This window comes from Ammospiza nelsoni, chromosome 7, assembly GCF_027579445.1.
Source record: "Ammospiza nelsoni isolate bAmmNel1 chromosome 7, bAmmNel1.pri, whole genome shotgun sequence".
Lineage (NCBI taxonomy): Eukaryota > Metazoa > Chordata > Aves > Passeriformes > Passerellidae > Ammospiza > Ammospiza nelsoni.
Window position 1 is genome coordinate 1,102,469 of NC_080639.1, and position 26,347 is coordinate 1,128,815.

Below are 26,347 nucleotides of genomic sequence, written 5' to 3' on the forward strand. Positions count from 1 at the left end.
CAAGTTCCACCCCAGGACCTGCACAGACACCCCAGCAATCCCAGCCTTTGCCTTGCCCAAACATTCCTTAGGCCCTGGCAGCCTTGGGAATGTCACCATTCCCCGGGGAGCCTGTACAGAGCTCACCCTTTATCCCAACATCTGGCCTCAACCTCCCCTGACACAGCTCCCATATATACCCAATAAATATTCAATATATGTACAGCAATGCATGTCTACCTGTGCTTATATATATATATATATATATATATATATATATATACACACATATATATATGCACATATAGATATAGATAGATAGATAGATAGATAGATAGATAGATAGATAGATAGATAGATAGATAGATAAAAGCACAGGTATTTTATATCCTATAAAAGAGCCCACAATATGCTAAAACAGCACTTTAACAGCACTGGTGCTGTTTTAGAGGTGGAACTGCCCCTCGGCCATTGCCTTTCCATGGCTCCCCATTGTCCCATCCAGCACCAGGACCCCCAGCCCTGCCCACCTTGCCCCAGAATTGAGTTCAGGAGCCCCATTTATGGCTTGGATGTGTTTGCATTCCAGTTGGAGGCATAGAAAGTAAGGGGAAATGGCAAGATTGTCTCCAAATCTCTGTTATTACTGATGTAAATTCATATTTTTAGGGTCAAATCAACCCGAGGGGCTCCTTTTCTGCAAAACTTTGCTTTCTGATACAACAGATTTGCTTTCCACCATCATCCTCGGCCCCATATTCCTTGAACAACGCCTGACCCCAGCGCTTCCCACCACCCTCCATCCCCAGCACTGCCCTAAAAATCATTCCCCAAACCATTTATCCTTCAAGCAGGGAGTTTTCCCAAGCCGTGCTCAAGAGCTGCAAAACTCCCGCGTTCCCCACGCTTTTGGGGTGAAAAACAGGAAGAGCGGCGAAAACCCCGATCCCTTTGCCATGGAGTCCCCGCGCTGCATGGAGAGGTTTTGGCTGTGGAAAAACAAAACTAAGGCGTGTTTGCGTTCTCTTTGGGGACTCGCCCGAGGCACCAGCATCTTGGAGGAGGGCTCCAGGCGATGGCACTGCTGCTCCACCGGCTCAGGCATCGCTTTTCCCGGGAAGCAGCCTCTCATCCCGCTCCCGTCCCCGCCAGCCGCATCGATCCCCACGGCCCTTTGTTGCCGCCAGCTCTGTGCTTTGACATTGGGACATCTGAGAGGACCGCTGTCGTCACCTTTTGCTCCCATTCCCAATTATCTGGCGTTTTCGGGAGGCGGGGAGGGCGGCAGCTTGTGATGGTGCCGGTGGGGGACCTTCTCTCGGGGCTGGGGTCACAGCATTGCCACCGGGAACATGTGGAGTTGGGAAGGGTTCGTGTCCTGGGGGGATGCCATCCCACATCCCCGTGCTATCCTCCTTCCTGGTGGGATGGCATGAGCTGGTCCCCGATGGCTGTGCTGGGCCTGGGCAGAATCGCAGCCCCTGGCTGTGCTCCTGCTCCCCGCAGGGACATCACTTCATTCGTGGGGGAAAGAGCCCTGTAAAGATGGAATAGAGGAGAGGTTTCCTCAAGAGGGCACTAGCTGCAAGAGAAAGTGCCGAAAAATCCAAGGGAGCTGGACATCCGCACATACCGTTGTCCTTTCCGCCCAAGAGACTATTTGGAGGAAAATCGGCCTTTTTTTTTTTAATTAATTTTTTTTAATATTGCGCTTTACTTTTCACTTTTCTTTTGGAACACCGGAGGAAGTGCTGCTTCCTGCTGTGCTGAGCCGAGCCTCCCAAATGCACCAGCCCCTCTCTGGAAGCAATTCCTTGGCAATTCCAGAACCTACCCTTTCCCAAGCATCCTCCTCTCTCTCTTTCCCCCCCCCCCCTTTTCCAAAGCTGTTTAAGGCTGTGGCAACATTTCCAGGGAGGAAACATGCCAGAAGGGAAGGAATACACTTCTTTTCGGGTCACCAAGATAAAATACAGCAGATTTGGTGTGTTTTCAGGGTTGTTATAAATCCGGGAGGTTTGGAAGATGCTCCTGGGGTTGTTTTGGGCCTGGCCTCGGTATGGTGGCATCATGCAGGACCTCTGGACAGTGATGGAGACTGCCCGAGCCAGCATTCCAGAAAATCACAGGGTCATTTATTTCACTGAGGAGTTTCTCCTCAATTCAGACACCAAAAAAAGAAGCTAGGCTCATAAAACAGCTGAGCACGTTGGAAAATCTATCCCACTGGCAAAGCTAACCACCTTAAATTAACAGGAAGTCTCCTTGACTTGACAGCATCCTGATTTTTCTTTGGCCCACGGGCTCAAAAAGCACTTAAAGACACTGGCCGCCAGCTGCTGCTGCTGCTGCAGGAGTGTAAAGTAACTTTAATGTGATTTTTATTCAGCTCCTGGTGATGATGGCAGGAAGATCTCAGCAACTCGTTTGTGCCTTGCATGAATTTTAAATCAGGGAGGGAAATGGATCCCAGTTCTGCCATCCTGGACAGTCCCAAGTAGCTTTCAAAGCAATACCAAGGCGTTTCCAAGAAAAATTAGCAGAGATTTCGTGACAGGGCTTCATTTTCCCGGTCATTTCCATGTGCTGCTGCCTGTGATCTGGAGGGACCCTCTGGAAAGATGATTGCAAGTGGTTTCCCTTTCTCATCTGCTTCCAAAGCTTTGTAGGGGAACAAAAGGCTCTTGATGGGAAAATAAGGATGCAAGGGGTGATATGGAACAATGGGACAGCAATTTAATGTGAAAGATAAAGAAAACGGTGCTAAAGGGTCAAGTTGAAGCTCCCCACACCCTTCCCATTCCCTCAACAGCCTAACTGGCATTAGCAGGGCTGAGCTGAGCAAAAGCTGGATCCAAACACGGAAGGGTACTTCCTTCCATGACATGAAAGGGGAAAACGCCTGGTTTTTAGGAGCTGCACCCACAAAAGGAAGCTGTGAGCAGCCAGTGGGAAATGATCATTGCTTTTCTCCAGACAAGCTTTTAAATCTATTGCATTTCCACAGGGGCGTTGGTTTCAACTCCAATAAACAAGAAGCTATCTGGGATATTTGGGATATTACGTTTTCCTTCTTTTTTTTTTTTTTTTTTTTTTTTTTTTTTCCTTGCTGTCCTCATGCCTGATTTTTCAGCTCACACCCAAGGTCTCAATTCCAGAGGTTTATACTCCAGCATGGTGGTATAAATATCTGGCACAGGGTGCCCAGGGAAGCTGTGGCTGCCCCTGGATGCCTGGAAGTGTCCAAGGTCAGATTTGGATGGGGTTTGGAGCAACCTGGGATAGTGGAAGGTGTCCCTGCACATGAAACTGGAATGGGATGGGCTTTAAGGTCCCTTCCAAACCATCCTATAATTCTGTAATTCTATGAAGTAAAGGTTAAAAAAAAACCCCTAAATCAGAGAGGCTGAGAAGCATGAAGGATGTGCAGGAGACCAAAAGGTGACCAGAGTAGCAGGAAGTGATGAGGGTTCCCCTCCCAGCTGTCCTTGCCCATGGGGCTCTGTGTCCTTCTGCTGCTCCTCTGGAGCAAACCTCCCCCAGAGCTGAGATTTGGGGGTGGCTGAGCCCCTTTCTGTCCACCTCCGTCCCCTCCTCTTGCCTTCCCTCTGAGTAACCAGGAGCTGGTTCTGCCACAGGCTCTGCAGGCAAAGGCTGCCCTTCCTTAACCTGCCAGGGGGATAAGAGACCATCTGTGTATTTAACCTAAACTTTGTTTTCGTGACTTTCCAGCCTCGTCTGTGCATTTTCCTGTTTTTGCTTTGTTGTCCGGGATCCTCAGCCAAGTTTCTGTCCCCTCCCTGGCTCCTGGGCCAGCAGTTCTTGCTCTCCACATACTTTAGTTCTCTGTGGAAAGGAGCTGTGGTACCTTTGAGTAATGTAACAGCTCTTCTCTTGACTGTTCCCCCACCACGGGGTTCCCTCGCTTGGAAATCTCTGAAAGCCCCCAAATTCCAGGGGATAAAGAGAGAGTGGGGATTCCTGGTCCATTGTAGGGTGGGATCAAGCATCCAGCATGGGATATTTTTGGGTATGGAGTGGGACAATCCCAGGGTGATTGGGGGATGGAGGATCTCTGCTGCAGCTGAGGCATTTGGGGAATGGAGCAGGTGGGTCCCTGGTCCAACAGGGATTTTGGAGGGTATGAACTGGGGAAGGTCCCTGGTGCAGTGAGGAAGCATCTGGGGATGGAGTGAGCACTCCCTGCTCCAGCTGGGGAATTTGAGGATGGAGCATCCCAGTACAGGAGCCCCTCTCCAGTGATGCCCTTTCACCAGGATGGGATGCACAGGGCTCACCCAGGGTTGTTCCTCCTTTCCCCCTTGTTGGGGAAGATGAAACAGGAAAGCCTTATAAATATGATTGTCTGGCAAAAGATTTTGAGAATATAGAAACTATAAGCGAGATTGAAATGAAAGCAAGCTTTGAGATCCTTTAGTTACTGCACAATGGGAAAACAATGGTGTGGCTAGCTGAAGGTAATCCCCTTTTGATGGAACAACACCCTCTGCTTGGAGGCAGCTCCAAGGGTCCAGCAGACCCTACCAGCTTGGCAGAAGGGGCCCAAAGAGGAGTTTTTAGAGTTTAAAATGTAGCACAGTATGGTAGTGTAGTGATTCTTATGGGCTGTATATAAATGCTATAGGATTTGTATGTTGTACTGGATTGGTTAGTGAGAATCAGAATATTCAACACAGAAGATGATTCATTGTATTGTAATGGGAAGTTAGCACTCATACCTCTTGCCTTTTATGCTCCTACCCCTTTTAATCTCTTACCCCTTTTACTCTCTTACCCTCTCATCCTCTCTCCCCTCTCTTCTCTGGAGCCTGCTCTGAGCTGTGGCTGGCAGCTCCCAGCAGGGCCCTGCACCCAGGCCCTGTGCAATAAACCCCAAATCCCAGCAGGGCCCTGCACCCAGGCCCTGTGCAATAAACCCCAAATCCCAGCAGGGCCCTGCACCCAGGCCCCGTGCAATAAACCCCAAATCTCAGCAGGGCCCTGCACTCAGGCCCTCAGCAATAAACCCCAAATCCCAGCAGGGCCCTGCACCCAGGCCCTGTGCAATAAACCCCAAATCCCAGCAGGGCCCTGCACCCAGGCCCTTTGCAATAAACCCCAAGTTCCACGACCTGGCTTCAGAGATCTCTCGTCTCCCTCCATCCTAACCCCCGTCAATCCTAGGCCCTCTCCCGTGCCAGGGAGGCAGACTCTCCTGCAGGAACCTCCCTGCTCGGCTCAGCATCCCTCCCTTCACGGGCAGCGCGATGCCCCCGGTGCCGTGTCTCTTTTCAATGCCTAATCCCCCGTGATGGCACGCGTGTTAAAGAACACCTGTCCCGCTCCAAAGGCACCGGGGCGGCAGCATCGGGCGGGCGCAGTGAAAGCCGCGATTAGCAAGGCGGGCTTTGATCTCCGCCGGGGCAGGAGCTCGGGCAGCTGCGCCGAGAGCTCTCCCGCAGCCGCCATCCTGCTCCAGTAACACCCGAACAAAGGGGAGCTTGTGTCCGCGGCGCCTCGTTACGGCCCCTTCCTCACAGCCCGCGGCCACCTGTCCGTCCGTCCGTCCGTCCCTCCCCGCCGGCCCTGCCGCAGGGCTCCCTTCCCGAGGGGCACGAATCGCATTTCACGGAGCCTGGTGCGATTTCCCCGCACCATCCAGGAGGGATCCCTAAAAAGGCTGGGGAGCAGAGCACAGCCAGCCAGAGGGCTCTGGCAATGCACCCTGTGCTTCCTTCCCTGTAAACATGGCCTGGGAGCAAATCTGACCTAGGGAGGGCTTTTCTAAAAGAATTTCCCATGGATGGGAGGCACAGAGCCAAGCACTGGTCCCCATCCCCAGCTGGGGGCAAAGGGGTTCAGGCATCTCTCAGTAATGGGCATCCCTCAGGAGGGATCTGGGTGAAGGCACATGGAAAACATTGGCTTGGGGCTGGGAAGAAAGGGTTGATCCCATGTTTGGGTTGGTTTGGCACGGCAGGACAGGGCTGTGCTGTGCCTCAGCTTCCCCCTCTGCAAATGCTCCTGGTTTCCTCTGCAGGCAAAAAATCCTCACCAGCACCATCAGCTCCATCTGCAACTTCCCACTGCCTCATCCCATCCACAAAGACTCGTAGTTTTCTTTTATGAGGACAAAGCGAGGTTTTACGAGATGCATTTCCCTCTGTGGCACCCCAAAGGTCTCCCAGGGAACCCTGGAACACCAAACATATGGATGCAGCAGCAAACAATACTGGGCACTCCAGAGAGGGGACACTCGCAGTTCTGAGTGAGATGAGGTCTCTGCGTCCCACACAAGGATCTTGGCTCAGGAGAAGCTGAGGATTGGAGCCAAGTGGGGTTGGCCTCCTCTCCAGGTAACCAGTGACACAAGACAACAGGAAATGGCCTCAAGCTGTCCCAGAGGGTTTTCAGGCTGGACAGCAGGAGGAATTTCTCCATGGAAAGGGTGATCAGACATCAGAAGGGGCTGCCCAGGGAGGTGTTGGAGTGCCCATCCCTGGAGGTGTCCAAGGAAGGCCTGGATGGGGCACTCAGTGCTCTGGGCTGGCTGACGAGGTGGGGATTTGACACACGTTGGACTTTTCCAGGCTAAATGATTCTGTGGAGCTCTTTCTGAGGACATACTTTGGTGATACTGTAAGAGAAAATATGTTGCTTGTTTTCTCTTTGATTTCCAAGGATTGGCTCAAATCTGCATGGTGGAAGCCAGAAAATTCCAGAATAACTCCCAGCAGTTAAGCTGTAGGAATCCTCAAACCAGATCCTGCATCCCTCTGAATTTGAAAGAAGCCAGTGTGATGCTGCACCCCACAGTCTGCTGTAAATTTTCACAGAATCCCAGAATCCTGAAAGGGTCTTTGTCAGCAGGATGGCAAGGGGGGAAGTACTCCTTAAAACAAAGTTAAAAACCCCTTCCCCCTTCTGGAATTTTTGCCACACTTTTCCCATAATTCCCAGAATAAGGTGGGTCTGAAAAGGGAGAGAAATGGATATGAAACAAGGAGTGTGGGGGAGAAACAAGTTGGAAAAGCCATCAGGGATGCCACACAGAATAAATATTTCATGGCACAGGCAGGCACACCCCAGGCTATCAGCGCCCTTGGGATGGAGAGGTCACTTCCCATTGCTTGGTGGGAGGAGAGGATGTTTCCAGTATCTGACTCCCCAAGGCAGTGATCCCATACCGCTTGAGGACCATAATTTTGCAGGAGCTTTTCTTCCAGCCTGGTTGTGCTTGGTGGGAGGCGCTGTTATTCCTGCTGTTACAGACTGTGGTGGTGGTGAGAGGGTCCTACCCTGTTCCCTTGCTGGTGGGAAGGTGTGGATGGGGATCAAACAAGTGCCAGGGGAAGGCTTGTGGCCACCAGGACCTGGAAGCTTCCCTCCACCCTCTCTCATGGCTCAGTTTGGTCTCCAAAATTTATTCCAGACATCATTTCCCAGGTAAAACCCTCAAATCCATTTCCCCCCGTCACCTTTTATTTCCATGGTAAAACCCAGAAGAAACGAAATCCACAAAAGAGAGGCAAAGACATCTTCCACTAATGGGAAAAACACAATTTTCACCATGATCCAGCAGGATTTTCACTGGGCTCCTGGGTGCAGAAGGGTGGGATCTCTTGCTGACACATCCCAGCCATCCTCCCTTGCCTGGGGCAATGGTCCTCGCTGGCTGTGCGAGGAGAGCAAAAGTTTTTCATTAGAGAAGTTTCGGGTTCATAACAAACTTCATCCTTCTTTACAAGTATTTTGTATCTCAGGGAGTGAAAACTCACTCTGGAAGAGGTTTTGTTTAGCTGAAGAGTGACTTTTCCATCAAGCACAGCAGATCTTTGCCTGTTAAGAGGGATGGGGTGTCAGACAAAAATCCTCCTGACCTGCTCAGCTCTTTGGGGCTGTGTTTTGTGTGCTGAGCTGGGAACTTTTCCTTGTTTTCTGCAATATCATTTACAATATCTCAGGCAAGTGCAAATCTGCCCCTCAGATCTAGAAATATTTTGGATGTACCTTTATCTCTGTCGCAATCAGGTTTCATTCCTTAATTATTTCTCCTGGGAAGGATGGGATGGCCGGTTGGCCCTGGGCGAGACTGTGATTTTATGGAAAATGATGTTTTCTCAGGAAAGAAAAGATGAAGGAGAGCAAAAGGAAAAGGTACAGACACAGAGTCCACGAGCTGGGCAGAGCCTCCGGCAGAACCAGGTTCTGCAAGCATGGAGTGCCAGGGCAAGGGGGAACGGCTTCCCACTGCCTGGAAGCAGGGCTAGGTGGGATAGTGGGATGGAATTGTTCCCTGGGAGGGTGGGCAGGCCCTGGAATGGAATTCCCAGAGCGGCTGTGGCTGCCCCTGGATCCCTGGCAGTGCCCAAGGCCAGGTTGGATGGGGCTTGGAGCAACATGGGACAGTGGAAGGTGTCCCTGCCCATGGCAGGGGTGGAACTGGGTGATCATTAAGGTCCCTTCCAATCTAAAGCAGTCTGGGATTCTGTGAAGTTGCTGGAACTGTGGGAGTGGGACTGTGACATTTTCTCCAGGATTTTGTGGCATTGAATGTGATATAATTTTGATAATCAGCAATCAATTTAATAATCTCCATTCTGCACAGCTCTTACACGGACTGAGCACCATCAGATGCATTGAGGGACTAAGATGGGGATGAGGAGCAAAGGGATTTAGAAGGAGATTGAACAAGCTCCAAGGGTGGGTTTCTCATCATCAGACAGATGTGGGCCTGCTGTGGGTGCAGGACACCTCTCAGGAGCTCTTTGCAGACAGCTGGGCACGGGGCTCTGTGAGTAATTCCCCTTGCACATCTGCCTGTGTCTCAGAAAGGATAACAGTGGACAGAGCCAGCTGGAAAAGAATCCCTGGAACAGGGAGCGAGAGCTTGCCAGGCAATTAGGATCGCTCGTACACACTATCCACATTTACAGATCATTCCCCATCCCACTCTCCTCCCTCTCCACACCCTTTCCTTCACAGTTCCCAGCACTGCCATGCTCTGAATGGGGATTCTTTTTTCATCAAAAGCAGAGCTGAAACTGCCTTGCAAGCGCTTCCATCCTTCCCGGAGGGCTGAGGAAGGGGGACACAGCAGCCCCACTGCTCGGAGGGTCCCCTCTGGGAGTTGCTCTCCAGGGGGATATTTTGGGATGCGCCCAGCACCTCCATATTTCACATCCCTATTTAATTTAAGCAGCAGAGCTGTTTATTCTGTAAGAACACTGTGCTTTTATTAGCCAGTTATTTACAGTACGAGGCATTCCCCACCTCAGGATTGCTGGAGACCATAGGACAAGGCTATTTCTTTTGGAGCCTAGTCCAATTTGCACACACCATCCAGGAGGGATCCCTAAAAAGGCTGGGGAGAAGAGCACAGCCAGCCAGAGGGCTCTGGCAATGCCCCCTGTGCTTCCTTCCCTATAAACACGGGCTGGGAGCAAATCTCATTGAGGAAGGGCTTTTTTTAAAGAATTTCCCATGGATGGGAGGCACAGAGCCAAGCACTGGTCCCCATCCCCAGCTGGGGGCAAAGGGGTGCAGGCATCTCTCAGTAATGGGCATCCCTCAGGAGGGATCTGGGTGAAGGCACATGGAAAACATTGGCTTGGGGCTTGGGAAGAAAGGGTTGATCCCATGTTTGGGTTGGTTTGGCACGGCAGGACAGCGGCTGTGCCGTGCCTCAGTGTCCCCCTCTGCAAATGCTCCTGGTTTCCTCTGCAGGCAAAAAATCCTCACCAGCACCATCAGCTCCATTTGCAACTTCCCACTGCCTCATCCCATCCACAAAGACTCGTAGTTTTCTTTTATGAGGACAAAGTGAGGTTTAGGAATGGTTTTACGAGATGCATTTCCCTCTGTGGCACCCCAAAGGTCTCCCAGGGAACCCTGGAACACCAAACATATGGATGCAGCAGCAAACAATACTTAACAAGAGCACTTTCATTGTTTTGTGGCCTTTTATAATCCATCCAACAATTTTTAAATAAACTGGATGGAAAATAATGGAAATTCCAGGCCCTGGAACCCATTATTCCCACATGCCAAGCCCGATGCAGCTAAGTGCAGCAAGGACCCCAAAGTTAATGAAATTCCTGCCTGAGCAAACTTTTATCCTGCTGTTTAGGAAAATGACTTGTGCATCATAAAAGCAGCATCATTCAAGCTGTTAAAATGTTGTCTGTGGGAAGGAAGGCAAAGGAGCAGGAGGAATATATTTGTTAAATTACATAGAAGCAGTAATATACATATAAAATATATCCAATATATGTTTAAAATGTATCTTGATCAGGTTACTGGAGGTTGTTTGGTTGAAAGCACGAGGGTGAATTGATCAACTGCTGTGCCAGCACTTGAGGTCTCCAATTTAAATTTATCTCCAAATTTTCTGTGATTTTCATACAAAACATCCATCCATCACCCCGCCACGCCTGGAAAAGCTCCATTCCTAGAGCAGTTCTCTGGAAAAAAGCGTTCTGTTGACATCCAAATGAGTAAGTGACTGCATCACTTCAAAGCCCCCAAAGGAGCATTTTGGGGTTTTTTGTTTTTTTGAAGAGCACATTTGAGATGACAGCGTCCACCTCATTTCTAAAATTCCTGATGTCCTTCCCATTCTGATGAAAGATCTGTTTTGCACGAGAGGAGCTTTTGCAGAGGAAAGAGCTCTCCCAGCCAGCCCTAATTAAGTTTTGCTGTGTTTGCATGAAGCACAATGAGCTTTCTAGAGCTGGCTTTTTCACAGCCCTTGTGCCTGCCTCCAGCTTCCCTGCAGAGGGCTGGAAAACACCCTTGGAAAGCTGGAGTGCACTGGTGGCTTTTGGGAGCTCTGGCAGAGAATATATATTGATTATTGCCATTGCATCCTGCTCTCTTCTCCGCCTTTGGAATTATTCCAGCCAGGCTAGACAGGGCTTGGGGCAACCTGGTCACTGCCCATGGAACAAGATGAGCTTTGAGGTCCCTTCCAATCCAAACTGGGTTTTGGCTTCCTTTTCCTACCTCTGTCGGGGTCAGGATTGAAGGCACTCAATGAGACAATAGTCAGGTGTTTATTAATTATCTATGTTACAGGCTCACAGTAGTGAGTTTTGCAGTCTTTCATTAACCAGGCAGAAAAATGGCCAACTATCTCTTGTCACAGGGTCTTTTAAGGCTAAACTATCCAATTAAGAAATGACACCTAAATTATTTTCTTTCATTATTATAAATTATTACTTTTAACGCAATAACTGATCACTCGAAACCCGCAGTGCAGACTTTTCTGTCCAATTACAAAATATCACCCAAACCCATGAAAAATTAGGAAGAAGGTGGTGAAGGAGAAGGAAGAAGGTAAAAAAGAACAACCTGCCTCCACCCTAAAGCCTCCATATTGCTTCATATTTATTACTACATTCTAAAACCCCAACATCTAAGTTTTCCACCCTGTGATATTACACACTTGTAGCCAACCACACACCCACAATCCCAGAGCTATGAATAAATTTTGGAAGCTTTCTCCACGGCCTCAGGTCAAATGCAGTGCTCTCCTGGGGGTCAGAATCTGTCTGTGCAGAAAATCTAAAATTCTCAGCATCCAGAACTCCAACACCAAACCTTTCTGGGATTCTATTGCATAGTCCCAACAGGTTTTCCAAAGGATTCGTTGGCACAATGAGCCTTCACCTGCAGGGGATGGAAGTCACCTGGATTTAAGCACATGCCCAACCCTCAGTGAAGCACAAAGGGATGTTTGCCCCTTTACAAGCACCCCCAAAACCTGGCTGTCACCCACCCCTCTCCCTTCCCTGTGAAACCTCTGTGGGTTTGGGGAGGAAAACCACTTTCCCTGGTGGATGCCAGTCTCCACTTGAGCAAAAAGGCACAAAAAGTGTTTTGGACTGAAGGTTTCTTGGAAGAAATCACTATTTCTCCCGCTGCTCCACTGACATGAGCCTGCAGGGCTGGCTGTGCACTTCCCCCTGAATTCCACTGGAGCTGTCACTTCCAAGCCTGTACCTCAGAAGGTTCCAGCAGTGCACAGCCCCAGAGCCAGCTCCATCCCAGTGCTGGCTTGCTGGGGTCCCTGGGTGCCCCAGCTGTGCCCTGTTACACTTCACACCCATCCTGCAGCTCGAGAAATATGAGCTGCTAAACACAGGCAGATGGAAAAACACCAGGAGGAGGCTGAGCTGCTGATGTCTTTAACACCTGCAGAGGCTTCAGCTTGGGGCATGGACACCTTGTGCCATTCCCAGGTGGAGAGAGGATGGAGTGTGCCTGAGATTCCAGCACAGCCATCTCCCAACAAGTCCTGCTCCCTGGGCAGGTGTCTCTCCAGCACATCGTAATTTCTGCCACGGGCTTAAGGCATGGGCAGGCCTTTTTACCATCTTCTCCCTCACCTCTGAAACTACCTGAGGCTGACATGGAGCAGAGCTCTTTGGAGAATAGTCTAGAAAGGCACAGGAAGGTCTCTGAGATGATGGGAGGTCACAGAATCCTGGAATGGTTTGGGTTGGAAGGGCCTTAAAGTTCATCCCATCCCACCCCTGCCATGGGCAGGGACAACTTCCACTGTCCCAGCTGCTCCAAGCCCCATCCAGCCTGGCCTTGGGCACTGCCAGGGATCCAGGGACAGCCACAGGTGCTCTGGGCACCCTGTGCCAGGGCCTGCTCACCCTCACAGGGAACAATTTCTTCCCAATATTAAATCTAAACTTTCCCTTATCATCATCTCCCTCACCTCTTCTGTGGATATAAACTTGCACAAACTCATGGATTTTAAGAGAGCCCTCAGCTCTGGATGCCCTTCCATAATCTGTTCTGTAGTTTTTAAAAAAAAGAGATTAAAATGATAAATGACACCCAAAGTTTTTCCAGCCAGCCAGGGTGAATTACTGACAGGCACTGTGACCTTGAAAATAATTTCCAGATAAATTCTTTAAACAAAACTTTAAGGGGAGGTGGGGAGGTGGAATAAAGTGAGCTTAAAATTAACATTTACAAACTTTTACATTTCTTTCCAGCAGGAAAGGAGAGATCAGTCCCACATGTCTCCTGAAATAATGTAGAATCCTGGAACAGTTTGGTTTGGAAGGGACCTTAAAGCCCATCCAGTTCCAACCCCTTGGCATATGAAGGGACTCCCAGGTGATGACTGTGGTGACAATGGAGCTGCTCCAGTGGGACGAGCAACAGCCCTGGTACAAATCTGAGAGGTTCCTCAAACTCCAAAACCTCATTTGCCTGGAACAAGGTCCTTGATTTTGCAGGGGACCAGCAGCCATGCCTTGGTTGATTCCTCCAGGAGGAAGTTGCCCATTCCTCTGCATTTACCACCAAAGTTTATCCAGGTTTGTGAAGCTCTCAGGAGCTCAGCCTGCAGAAAAGGGCTGGGTTAGGCTCAGTGCAAGCCCAAGGCTCATTTAGGCACAGGTCAGAAATCCCCAAAAGAGAAGATAGGGATTTGTTTAGGTACCAGTGAAAAGTCGCCATGGTGCTGCCTCTCCCTTGCTGCGTCAGGCTCTGAGCATTGCAGGAATGTCCCGGATTGCACCAACCATGGGATGTTTTGGGCCTGATGTCAGCCCCTGGTGTAAAGGCAGGGCTGACACTGATGCTACTGACCATCTGCCCCCAGGAAAGCTGCCAAGAGCTCAGCAGAAGAAAATGTTCCCTCTCAGTTTGAGAAATCAGGGGATTGAGACTCGGTGTTCACAGAGGTGAGGAGTCCTCACCTCACCCCTACATCCAACACCTTCTCCATCAGGAGAGAGGGAGGAAATACAGTCCAGTGGTGATTCCTTAAGAGGATGACACACCAGCTCCTTGGGAAGATGGAGGGACAGACCCAAATCCTCCTGCTGTATTCTTGGGTCTCCATGCAAATTGGGGCGTATCCACACGGTGCTTGAGTCCTGGTGAAGAATGCCCTTTGGGATGTCTCTGGCATCCTCTTTTCACCAGGGAGTGGTCCTGCTGTCCCCAAACATGTCCTGCTCCATGCTGGCTCCCAGGGACAATGCTCCCCTTCTCTACCCCATTGGGTACTCCAAGTCCACCTTTAAATCTGACCCTGCCTAGGTAAAAAACATCACAAAGTAAACAGCTGAAACACTTGGGAAAAAAATCTCTGTAACCATAAGCAAATAAAACCCCAAACCTTTCTCCACTCCAAGCTGCCTCCTGAGGCTCCTCTGAGTCTCCTCTCCCTGTCCCTGAGTGCTGCCTACCTGGACCCACCCCATCCCCGGGTTTCTTTTCCCTGCTTCTCCTCGGCACTTCATGAGCATAAATAAAGCCTGGAGTTCTCTCCTGCTGTTTCCTGTCTCATCCTGGGCTGGAAAGGCAAACAGAGCCCCTCTTTGTCTGCCCTGTCAGAGCTGACCTCCAGCCCCAGCCAGACAGGCCAAAGAGGAGGATCTGACTCCACAGGACTCTGCAAGCCGTTGCCTCACAAGGGGTTGTTTTGCCTCCTTCCCTTTTCCAAACAGGGAGCACACGTGGCATTCCATGGAACTGATGGCTGGCCATGAGCTCAGGCCACTCTGTCCCCACTGTCCCCCCAGCACGTGGGCTTGGGGTTCATGACCTTGCAGATGGTCTGGAAAAAACAGGAGGGATGGATATGGAGGGAGGGATGCAGCCAAGGCCTCACGTGTGGTGGCCCAGTGCTTGGAAATCTGTGGATCTGAGGGGGAAAAGATGTTTCATGCTATCAGGTGAAGCTTACAGCCACCACCACACTGCAGCTTTATGTGAAAGCAAAAGCTTCAGGCAAGATGTTTTTAAGCTGCACTAAAAGTCATCAGCGTCCAAGCACTGGAGGTGTCTCCAGAAATGGCAGAGGAGGAGCTGAAGGTGGTGATGGTCCCAGAAGGCATCAGGTTCATGGATGGGGAACTCCCCTGGTTCCCTCCTCCATTCTCCCTTCACTCTTGAGCTTGTTCTGCAGCAATCCCACTGCAGCCAGGCACAGATCCGTGCTCAGGCTTCCCAGGGCTGCCCTCCTGCCCCTCTCCAGGCTGGCTCCAGGGCAGGTGTGCTGGGACACAGCCACTGCCCCACGCTCTCCCCGTGGCTCCCCCCAGGCCCTGGGAGGCAGGAGCTGACATTCCCTGACAGAATTCCCTGAACAGCATGTTCCCTGGGCCAGGGCCATCCCAAGTTTGTCTCAGTCTGGCCCAGATTCCCGAGGCAGGCCCGGGATGCAGCTGGGCGGGATTGTTTCCAGGCCGGTGCAGCTGAGGAAGATTTGCTTTGCTGAGCTGCTCCTGTCTCAAGGTCAAGGAAGGCACGATTGGTACATTAGCCCCTCTTTAAGCCCTGATGGTGGAACTCAGGATGGGCCAAGGATCCTGGCAAATCCAGCAGGAAATGCCATTTTTTTGTTAGTGAGGCTCAGAAAGATGCGCTGGCCCATGGCCCTGAGGGCTGCTGCATCTCCCACACTCATCACCTTCATCCCAGCACAATCCCAGCACAGCCACCCATGGATTCACCCCAATCCCTGGGTGTTGGAAACCAGGAAATTCCTCTGATTGTCCTGGATGGCTCCAGCTCCTGCCAGGGGGCTCAGAGACCTTGGCACAGAGCCCAGGACACCTGTGCCTTTGATTTTGACCCATGGAGCAATTTACCACCTTTATATGAGGAATTACAAGTCAAGAGAGTTTAGGTAGAATGATAGTCAGTTTGTCATGGGGTGAAAAATAGATTTTTGGGGTTTTTAGAATGGAGGTTCAGAGGCCAAGATGGAGGAATTTGGGCCTTCCTTGTCCTCCTCCTTCCTAGCCTCCATCTTCTGGGTGATGTTGGCACTTTTAGATTGGTTTAAGGTAGAAGCTCACTGTCTAACATAGGTGATAGGTATTGGGAAGTAATTGTAAATAATGTACATGTAGTTTTTATTATAAAAAGCTAACACCACCCCAAGGGTGAGCAGTGTGCCTCAACCTGACCTGCTGGACAGACCTCAACAGGTCAGAGAAAGATGAAGAAGCATGGTTGTGGAGTTTGTGAGGTCCCCAGGAGGAGGTGAGAGATGAGAATCTGACTCCACATTCTCAGAAGGCTGATTTATTATTTTATTATATTACATTATATTAAAGAATGCTATACCAAAACTATACTAAAGAAAGAGAAAGGACACAGACAGAAGGCTTAACAAGAATGAAATAATAAAAACTGGTGACTGACTCCTCAGAGTATGACACAGCTGGCTGTGATTGGTCATTAATTAATAACAATTCACATGGAACCAATCAAACATTCAAACTGTTGGTAAACAATGTCCAAGCCACATTCCCAAGCAGCAAACACAGGAGCAGCAATCAGATAATTATTTTTTTCATTCTTCTCTGAGGCTTCTCAGCTTCCCAGGAGAAAATCCTGGGCAAAGAGGATTTTTCAGAAAACATCACGGTGAGACACGTGAGGATTTAACTGGCGTAATCGGGAAGCAGCATCTCTGCCCTCCCTTCTCCAGGAATGATGCACAGGGAGCACAAGTGGCCCCACCCTGGCACAGCCCTTTGGTGGCTGCAGCATCACTCACAGATGACCCTGGGGCGGCTGGGACCTCACAGGGTCATTGAGATCCTGACAGGGACATCAATTTGTCTGCCTGGGCTTTCCTTATCAGCCGCAGGCAGCGGGAAGCTCCTGGTGCCAGGGCTGCCATCCCAGCCCTTCCAGGTCATTTGTAATGTGCCTTGGGGGATGCTGGGCTGGCTCACCCTTAACCCTCGTGCAAAATTTACCTTTTGCTCCAAGATTTTATTGCATTTTGCAAAATCCCAGAATGGTTGGTGTTTGGAAGGACATTAAAGACCGTTTCATTCCCACCGCCTGCCATGGGCAGGGACACTTTCCACTATCCCAGATTGCTCCAAGCCCTGCCCAACTTGTTCATTCATTCCCTTGTTTTCCTCTCACTTCCTGATCAGGCTCCAGCACTGCCCATACCAACACCACAATTAGGAAGCCTTTTCTTTGCTAAGAATTTGGAAATATTATGCATTTTACCCCTGCTGTTTCAGTACATAATACTTCTTTTTTTTTACTATATTCCTATATTATTGACTATATTATATTTTATATCAATAAAAAAAATTCAAAATCTAGCACTGAGGATGGGTGGGAGACAAGATCTGTCCCCAGCCCTCCATCCAGCTGTGGCAGCTGACAGAACATCCCAGTCCTGGGGGAAAAGTGGCTACAGGAGCTGGCCAGGACCAGAAACTTCAGAAACAACTTGAGAATTTTATTCTGTGAATAAAATCCTGGGAAGAAGGCTCCCACCAAGTCAGCCCTGGCAGAGAGGAGTCTACCTCCGAACGGGGCTTTTCCCCCTGTGCTTTCCATCTGCCATCCTCCTCGTAATATGACAGCAATTAAAAGCCCTGAAAAATGGATGGGAACGATTTGGAGAAGATCTCTGTCAGACTTGCTCTCATTAGCACCGCAGGCTCTTTTTCCAGCTGCTAATTGACAGCTGCCTTCCACATGCGGTGTCAAAAGCTAAAAAGCCCTGAGGCATTAAAGCGGGGAGAATTTAGCTGGGGCTGTCTCCTCAGCAGCATGAGGAAGGGGACAGTCTCATGAGCCCACCATGGCCACCCTGATGCCAATTTTGGGGGCACCACGCCCTGCCAAAGCAGAGGGATGAGGTGAGGACTTGGGACATGCCAGGTCCTCCCACCTTGGCTCCAGGAATTTCCCTGGGTGTCCTGGGGCGGTCAGGGCAACTTTTATGCTGGGACAAGGGCTGTGACCACTCTCCCAAACTGTCCTGCCTTGGGGAAGCCATGGGAGCCCCCCTTTGCCAGAGGTTTCCATGTACAAAATGTCCCAGTGGGAAGACCTTCAAGATGTCAAGTCCAGCCTTTGGCCCACTAGACCATCCCACTGAGTGCCACATGTACTCAGCTCCTTGGACACTTCCAGGAATGGTGACCTCACCACTTCCCTGGGCTGTCCCAATGCTCAGCCACTCTTCCAGTGAAGGAATTTTTCCTGATCTCCATCCTGAACCCTCCTTGGTGCAGTTTAAAACTGTTTCCCCTTGACTGATCACTGATGTGTTTAATCCACTGGTGTGTGCTGCCTGCAGGAGTCACAGATGTGCTTCCCTCTTCCAAGAAAAACATTGGACTGCACTGAACAGAGCCAGGAGGTGAGCTGCCATGAATTTTTGGACCTGATGGGGAGATGGAGGCACCTGGATGGGTGTCCAGACACAGGGACACCATGCAGTGAGCAAGTGGGTGGCCATGTGAGATGTTTGCTCCGTGGATTTACACAGGAACAGCCTTGGAAGCCAGGAATTGGGAAAATGACTGTGTGCCAAGGTGGGCATTTCACTAATTGGCTGTTTAAATTTGTGATTGATGAGGTGTTGGCTTTCCTTCCCTGACACCCAGCTCAGATTTACTGCAGAGCATTTTCACTGGAAGGACTGAAGATGCTCCCAAATTTCAATATGTGAGCCCACACTGAGCATCCTGGAGCTGCTGGGCAGCTGAACGTGGATTTCCTTCACTGGAGAAAAGGGTGGCACAACTCTTGGGCATGTGGAAATTGTGCTCTTGCTTTTCTCCTACCTGAAGTGCAGAAGGTCACATTTTGGGCAGATTTCCTCCTGGAAAAGTCAGGTGCTAGGAAAAAATTTATTTCTTCACCAGAAACTGTGGTGCCACCACATAGAAAATCGGGTACTCAAACACTTGAGCACCTAAAATAGACTTTTTTTCACTCATTTGGAGTGATGCAGGTTATTGCTCATCACTCCCTTCTTTGGGGCTGTCAGCACCAATATCCACCAGCTCTGCCAGAGGGTGGGAAGAGCCCCTCAGAGCCCCGCATGCGGAGCAGGCTGTGATTTACAGGGAGCCCATGGAATGTAGATCTCCCATCATTTCAGGCAGGATTATTTTTTACTGTTGCTCCACACTGTAAATTTGTCTCTGTCTGACATAATTAACAGCATCGCCTCTCGGGGCTGGGATGATTTACAGGAGTGGAAATAACTGCAGGAACGTCATGGCGGGGGAATTTGGGGAGAGGTGGAGGGAGGAGGAAGGAGAACAGCCTGGACCACACTGGTGGGTGCCCCAACAGTGAGGAGAGGGCTTGGAAAGTATGGATTTGGCTCCTGCTGGCTGAACATGAGCCAGGTGGGCTCCTGGCTGGTATCAGCAATAAAGTGGCCACAGGACCATGCCCAGGCAGAATCCATCCCTGGAGATGCCAAGGAAGGCCTGGATGTGGCATTCAGTGCTCTGGGCTGGGTGATTATGTGGGGATCAGGCACAGCCTGGACTCGGTGGCCTGGGAGTCCTTTTCCAAGGTAAAAGCTTCTGTGATTCTGTGTGATTTTGTGTGATTCTGTGTGATTCTGACACCTCCATGGATTATTTCATGGCAGGCATCAGATTGAGAGGCTTCTAAAGAAAACATTCCCTGGCCATACAGGAACAACGATGGTGTCCACAAAGCAAGAGCAGGGAGTTGTCCAGAATGTAAATAACCACTGGGTCTGTTCATGGCTCTGTTTCTATTAAAGGTAAATATTCAAGAGATCAAGTTCTGCAGTTGACTTAGCTGAGCTGCATCCCTAACATCTCTATATAGGCTTGTCCCTAAATAAATGAGCTTCAGAACTGGATGGGAAGTCTCCCCAAAAATATCTCCTTTGGTGAGGTAAATGCAGTCTCTGAACACTCCAAGTTTTCTACAGGCTACCATTCTGGAGACTCCATTTTCCCTTGAGACCAAACAACAAAAAGCCCCTCAAAAGCCAAACAATAATTTCAGTTCAGTTTCTTTGGGCTTAAAACCCTGCAGTTTGGGAAGTGGAGCTGAGATCCATTCAGCATTCATGAGGATCTGCAAAAACGTTGCTGTAGTGCCATTCATGAGCTGGGTTCATTTCCCCTGATAAATTCCTCAGTCTTCTTCACCTGGGGTCCTCGTGAATCAGGAGAAACATAGCATATCCCAGGAATTTGAGAAATAGGGGATATTTAGTCAGATTTTCACCCCCTTCTCTGCTACAACAACCTTAGGCATCCAATTCCCCAATTGCTAAATGATATGGAAGGATATAAAGAAGCTGTGGATGCCTCATCCCTGGAATAGTTCAAGGCCAGGTTGGGTGGGGCTTGGAGGAAATTGGGATGGCAGGAGGTGTCCTTCAAGTTCCACTCCACTCCCGTCCCTGTCTGCATGGATGAGGTCAGTGAATGCAGGACACAAATTCCTGGTTGTGTATTGGTGTAACTTCCCACAGGGACAATTTTATCCTGGTTTGTAAACCCCTATTTTCATGCAGATGATCTCAGTTTGTAGGAGCTGAAAATAAATCTCTATTTCCATCCTGGAATGAGCAACCCCCTCTGGGACTCCACTGGCCACAGCAGAACAGAGAAGAGATGTCTACTTTTGGGGAGGAAAACACATTTCACAGCCAACATCCCTGGGTGCCCAGCACCAAAAGAAGGGAATCTTCCACCTCAGGATATTCTAATCCCTGCTGGTTTCCCTGTCACACTCAGGTCTAACTGTGTGAAACACAGGAAAAGTGCTCTCCCTCCCAATTTATACCCCAAATGCAGGAAACAGAAGCCCTGCACACTCTTGTTTCTAAATCCCTCCCTAGCTCTCCTGGAGCCCCTCTGGAAGGGGCTCTGGGGTCTCTCTGGATCTTTTGCCTCTCCAGGTTAGCACCCCCAGCTCTCCAAGCCTGGCTCCAGAGCAGAGGAGCCCATTGAGCATCTCCCTTGGACTTGTGTCTTTTTGGTGCTTTGTGGTGTTCTGTGCCGTGGAGCAAAGTCTGTCCATGGCCACCAAGAGACTGCTGTGAGGACAAATCTCAGCTCATGTGTTTGCAGGAATCAAACCACTGCAGCCGCACAGATATCCTCTCCAAATGGGAAGAGGAGAACTGGAAGGGAAGGCAAAAGGCAAGTCCCTCTTCCCGGCATTCTGAATCTTCCCCACGGAAAAAGCAGAATTCCCCCAAGACAGACATTTCTGACCAGGCAAATGAGTGTTTCCTGTGGAAATGTCCATGAAGACATCCCCAGTTTTCTGGTGTGCACTGGTGGAAGAGCTGTTGTGGTGTTAAGAGGGTGATTGATGCCTTTTCCCGAGTTCCAGCACGTCAGTGGGCAGCAGGAGACGCCTGGGCTCCGGCCGTGGCTCCAGAGCTGGGTGACCTTGGAGAGCCACATTCCCATCTGTGAGATGAGGATAAGAAACTATCATGCAAGAACTCTCTGGGTTATTAATAGAGGCCTCTGGCTGAGATTCCAACACGGCCCAAGGGCTCGAGAAGCCCATTTATTCTTTACAACTCAAAGCAGACAAGTGACTCAGATTTCCTTGACACTTTTGAGCACAAAAGTCAGGGAAAAGCATTCTCCAAAGCATTTGACTGGAGGGAAGGGAGTGCATGAATGTGTGATTTTCTATTTTTTTTTTTCCAAATACAAATGGAAACAAATTACCAATGAAGCTGAAATGTTTGGGTTGGTTTGACTTTTGTGCTAAAATAAGTCAAGATAGAAATCTGAACATCAACTGCTCTGCGTGTTTTAGTTATGGTAGAAAAAATAGGTAAGGCAGGGAAAATTCAGGCTCTATGGGATGGGAATGTTTCCATAATTTCCTGTTGAAACTGCAGGTGAAATTGATGCATTCTCCCAAAATGTTTGGATTCATTAAATGGATCCAGTGCTGGCAGCAGTGGTTCAAGGATCTTGTAGATATAAAGGAGTCTCCAGCATTGATGTTAAATTAATTCCTAGGAAAATTGGCAAAATCCCGGATAGAAAACAGGTGACAAATATGCCACAGAAAGGCCATGACAAGATTTTCTGGGGATGAGGACTGGAGCAGGGCAGGGAACAGGGGAACAGCACCCATGCATCCCTTGCAAGGGGCTGCTCTGGGATGGGATGCCCTAAAGAAGATTTCTAATTAGGCATTCCTAATTTAGGCCAGCCTCAATCCAGAGGGAGAAGGGAGTGTTCGAGGTGTGGGAACAAGGCCACAGGAAAAAGGAGGTTGCATTTTGGGTGAGGGGATGAAAGCAAAGCCAGAGAAACATCAGCAATTCTTGGCGTTTTAACTGTATCCTGAAAATAGTCAGTCCTGTTTTAGGGCAGGGGAATTGTCTAATCTCCCTTTCCAGCCCTGTTTTTAATGGATACATCTTGTTTTCATTCTGGCTTTGACAAAATCTGATGCAGCTCCTTGACTTCATTAAAATGACATTTGGAAACAAACAAATGAAAGGCTTGAGCAGAATCTTTGCAAGCAGATTTTTTAATGTTTTTTTGGGTTTTTTTGTTTTTTTTTTTTTTTTTTGTGGTTGTTGGTGGTTTTTTTTTCCTCCTGGAAAGTTTTCATTTGGACAAAGGGGAGTTTACCACAGGGGTTAAAAAAAAAAAAGAAAAAGCAATAATCATGCCCTTGGAAGACAATAATCATTCCCTTAGAAAACAGTAATGATTCCTTTGGGAGGATTCAAGCACTTTTTGTTTTCCTCAGATTTGTGTTTACTGCAAACTCAGAGGCAGCAGGAACAACACAGTGTTAGAATTCCAAGGATTATAATTCCAAATCACTGGTGTGGTGACCCCTTGTCTCATCCCTTATGTCTTATGGCTACAGCCATTAAGAGGATGAGCAACACATCCCCCTCCTTTTCCTCGTGTGCCTCTCTTCCCTCATCCAAACCCCAAAAATTCCTGGAAGGAGCACTTCCTCCCAGCCCATACAGGCACTCGGGTGGTAATTGGCCCTCACCTGAGATGATTTTTTTCTTCAGACCATGGATTGATGTTCTGGAAACCCTAAAGCAGAACACAGGAGAGGAGGAGCAGAGCGAGCACTGCATCTCCCAGCATTGGAGAAGCCAAACTGGGATGGATTCCTTTGGCTTGGATGCAACATAATTAAAAGGAAATGGTGAGGGAGAGACACACAGGGAAATTCCCAACGACATGAAAGGGAGGAAGGGATGGCTCATGAAGGAGTGATTCCCTCTGTTTTCCTTGGCAGCGCAGCCGAGCTCCCTCAACTCGAGGCTGGAAGAGGCTCCACGCTGAGCAGAGGACAACAACAAGCAGGGCCCTGTGGAAAATGACCCTACCCTGAGCAAACAGATCTGATATTCCTGCCACCTCCCAAATGTTTGGATTCTTCATCTGCTCCTCAAATCTGCTCTCCACCAGCAGGTGGGCCTTGACCCCATCAGCTGCTGGGTTTTTGTGCATCACTCCTGTGCCTGAGGTGCCCTAGTGTGCCTGAGGTGCCTCCACCCACCAGGGCTTGGCCAAGGTTCCCAGTTCCTGGGACATCCTTCCCCCAGCCCCTGCTCCAGGCTAGGGAAGGTTTGCACCTGGGTGTGTGCCAAAATCAGGGATTTGCACACAGAAATAAGATGGGTTGAGCGCAGCATCCCCTGCTCTCATGAACGCGTCAAAGCTTGTGGGAAATGTTTTAATTCTGCTTAGTAGGGGCTGTGTCACCACCAAAAATCATAAATAATTAGAGATTCACAGAATGGTTTGGGCTGGAAGAGACCTTATAGGTCACCTTTCATGGGCAGGGACATCTCCCACTATCCCAGGGTGCTCCAAGCCCATCCAACCCGGCCTTGGACACTTCCAGGGATCCAGGGACAGCCACAACTGTTCTGGGCAGCCTGTGCCAGGGCTTAACCACCCTCAAAGGGAGGAATTCTTTCCCAATATCCCATCCAACCCTGCCCTCTGGCAGTGGGAAAGCATTCCCCCTCATGCTGTCACTCCATGCCCTTGTCCAAAATCCCTCTCCATCACTCTTGGAGCCCTCTTATGTACTGGAAGGCTGCAAAATCTGGAAATACTCTTAGGCTTAACTTGATTTAAGTGTGAAGGTGTTTTAGACCCAGGTTCAGTTTTTAGAATTCAGCATCCCTATGAAATATGTTTTGGAATCAGCAAAACAAGGAGCAGGGGGATTCAGAGTTATGCAAAGCTGACTTCCATTGAGTCAGAGAAGTGAATGGAAGTCTTCCTAATATAATTCATTTTTCTCTCATTTCCTTGACTTAAAGTAAAAAATACCAAAAATCCAACAGCATTTGGAATATAGAAAAGGGACAACCAGCCAAAACTAGCAAGTCTGGCTCGGGTTCCTGACACAGCTCTCTTTTCCAACACTTTCTCCTGAAAACCACAAATTAGCACAACAAGACTTTAAAATGGGCTCCACAGATGGATCCTGGTGGCAGCGATATTCCTGCAGCCTGGGGGGGATCTTTGCAGCAGGATCTGGAGCAGAGCAACCCAGCAGGGCTGATTTCTCCACTCCCAGAGCTTGGGGACTTTTTCTTCCAGCTTTTCTCCACCCCTGTGGCAGCTCTGCCCAAGGAAATAACCAAAAGCAGAGGGAGAAACCTTCCCTCCTCCTTCACTGGCTTTTGTTCCACTGCTGAATAGACAAGGGGGAAAAAAAAGTTTTAAAAAACCAGTATTTCCCTTATTTTTATGGAATCTGAAGTTGCGTTTTGGATGTCCTTGCCCATTTGGGAGCTCCTGGGGACTGAATACAAATCCTTTGGATTGAAAGAGAAGCCATTGGTTGAAGGCAATTAAAAATGGGAGTTTTGTGACGTATGGGTGCAAATTACCTGGGGAAAAACCAGAGTCAGTAGGAATGAAATGGGAATGGAGTAAATGAATAAAGCCTGCATTGATGCAGGAGCAGGTTTCTCCCAAGCCAGACAGTGACAGCAGAGCTCTCAGCGTCCCCGGGCACAGAGTCACGCCAAGGCTGAATCCTTCGCTTCTCATTTTCCTGCGTTGGGTTTCCATCCCCTTCCTCCTCAGCCTGGGCTGTTCATTGCCCTCCTGGAGCCCCTTGTGCATGTGCAACAGCCCTCATCCCACAGCAGCGGAAATAACAAGGGTAAAAAAAAAAAAACCCACAACCACTAAACACCAAACCCAAGAGCAAAGCACTGCTTGGAGAGCATTTGCTGAGCTGCTGAAATCAAAATGTTACTCCCCAAGGTGGGATGAGGAAACTTGACAGCCCAGGCAGGTTCCTGCCCAGCAGCCAAGGAGGGGAGATGCCAAACTACCCTTCTGGGAGCCCCATGTGTGCTGAGCTCATCCAAGGAGGGACTGCCCCAGATCTGGGCACTGCAAAGCAATTCGAACTCAATTTTTTAAACTTTTTTTTTTTTTAAAGTACTGTGCCTCAAATTTGATTCTGATTTGGGTTTAGCTGCCAACCTGATCCTCTGAGAGTTCAGTTTTCATTTAAGGGGGGAAAAACCCAGTGGTTCAGCGTCTATTAGATTTGACTCATTGCAGCATTTTCAGTTTTATGCGGACAGGAAATCACAGAGAAGCAGAGCTGGGTATTTCCCACCACGCTTGTGCCAGGCCCACAACCCCTCCTGCCTCAGGTGCTTTCGTAGGAAACAGCCCCAGTCCTGCCCAAATTCATTTGACACAGGCTTAGATCAGGCTGAAGTCAGATTTAAGCACATTTGAGTTAAAGCACCAACCAAAAAAAGACATTGGAGTTAAAACCCCAACAAAAAAGACACTGTGTGAGGACAATACACTCCAGGTGCTGTCAGTCCTGGGAGTTTATGTGCTGACAAAGGTTAAATAGATGGAAAACAAACCATCAGGCCCATTGAAGATGGAACAAAACAATGAAAACATCCAGAAACAAGAGCAGGAAAAAAATCTGGACAGGAACAACAAAGTTAATTGCAACCAGCTTGGCTAAAGCACCAAGATGAAGTGAATTAATTGATTTTTTCCTTGTAAAAATCAACAAATGTTCTGAATTTGCTTTTAGCTGAAATGGGCAAGAATCATTTGCAGGTTTAAAGCAACAAGATGGTTTCACTCTGACTAATCACTTAAAAAAACCCCACAAAAACAGGGCAAATATTGCTCAAATCAGCTAAAATGCTGAAATGAATCTGTCAGGAGGGGTCTCTGGCTCCAGGAACTCACGGAAAAGAGGAAATCTGGAACAAAAGTTGAATTATTAGCCCAAGGTAAGTGGTTAATGAGTGCTAAATACACATGTCAGTGAAAGATATACAAACCCAAAGTGGCACTTCTCTTCTCAGGGATGATGTAGGGCAGCAGCAGCCATAAATGAAATCCATAGAGTGGCCCTTTGGGATGGATTTGCCACTTGGAGAACAGCAAACTGGAGTGGGGATCCCATAGTTTTTCCTATTCTCACCTTCCCTCCGCCCACAGGTGCTGGCTCAGCCCAGCCCTACATCCAGACCCACTTGTGACAGCTTCTCTGCCCCTCTCCTGAGTTTTATGAGGGCTGGGAGCTGGAAACACCC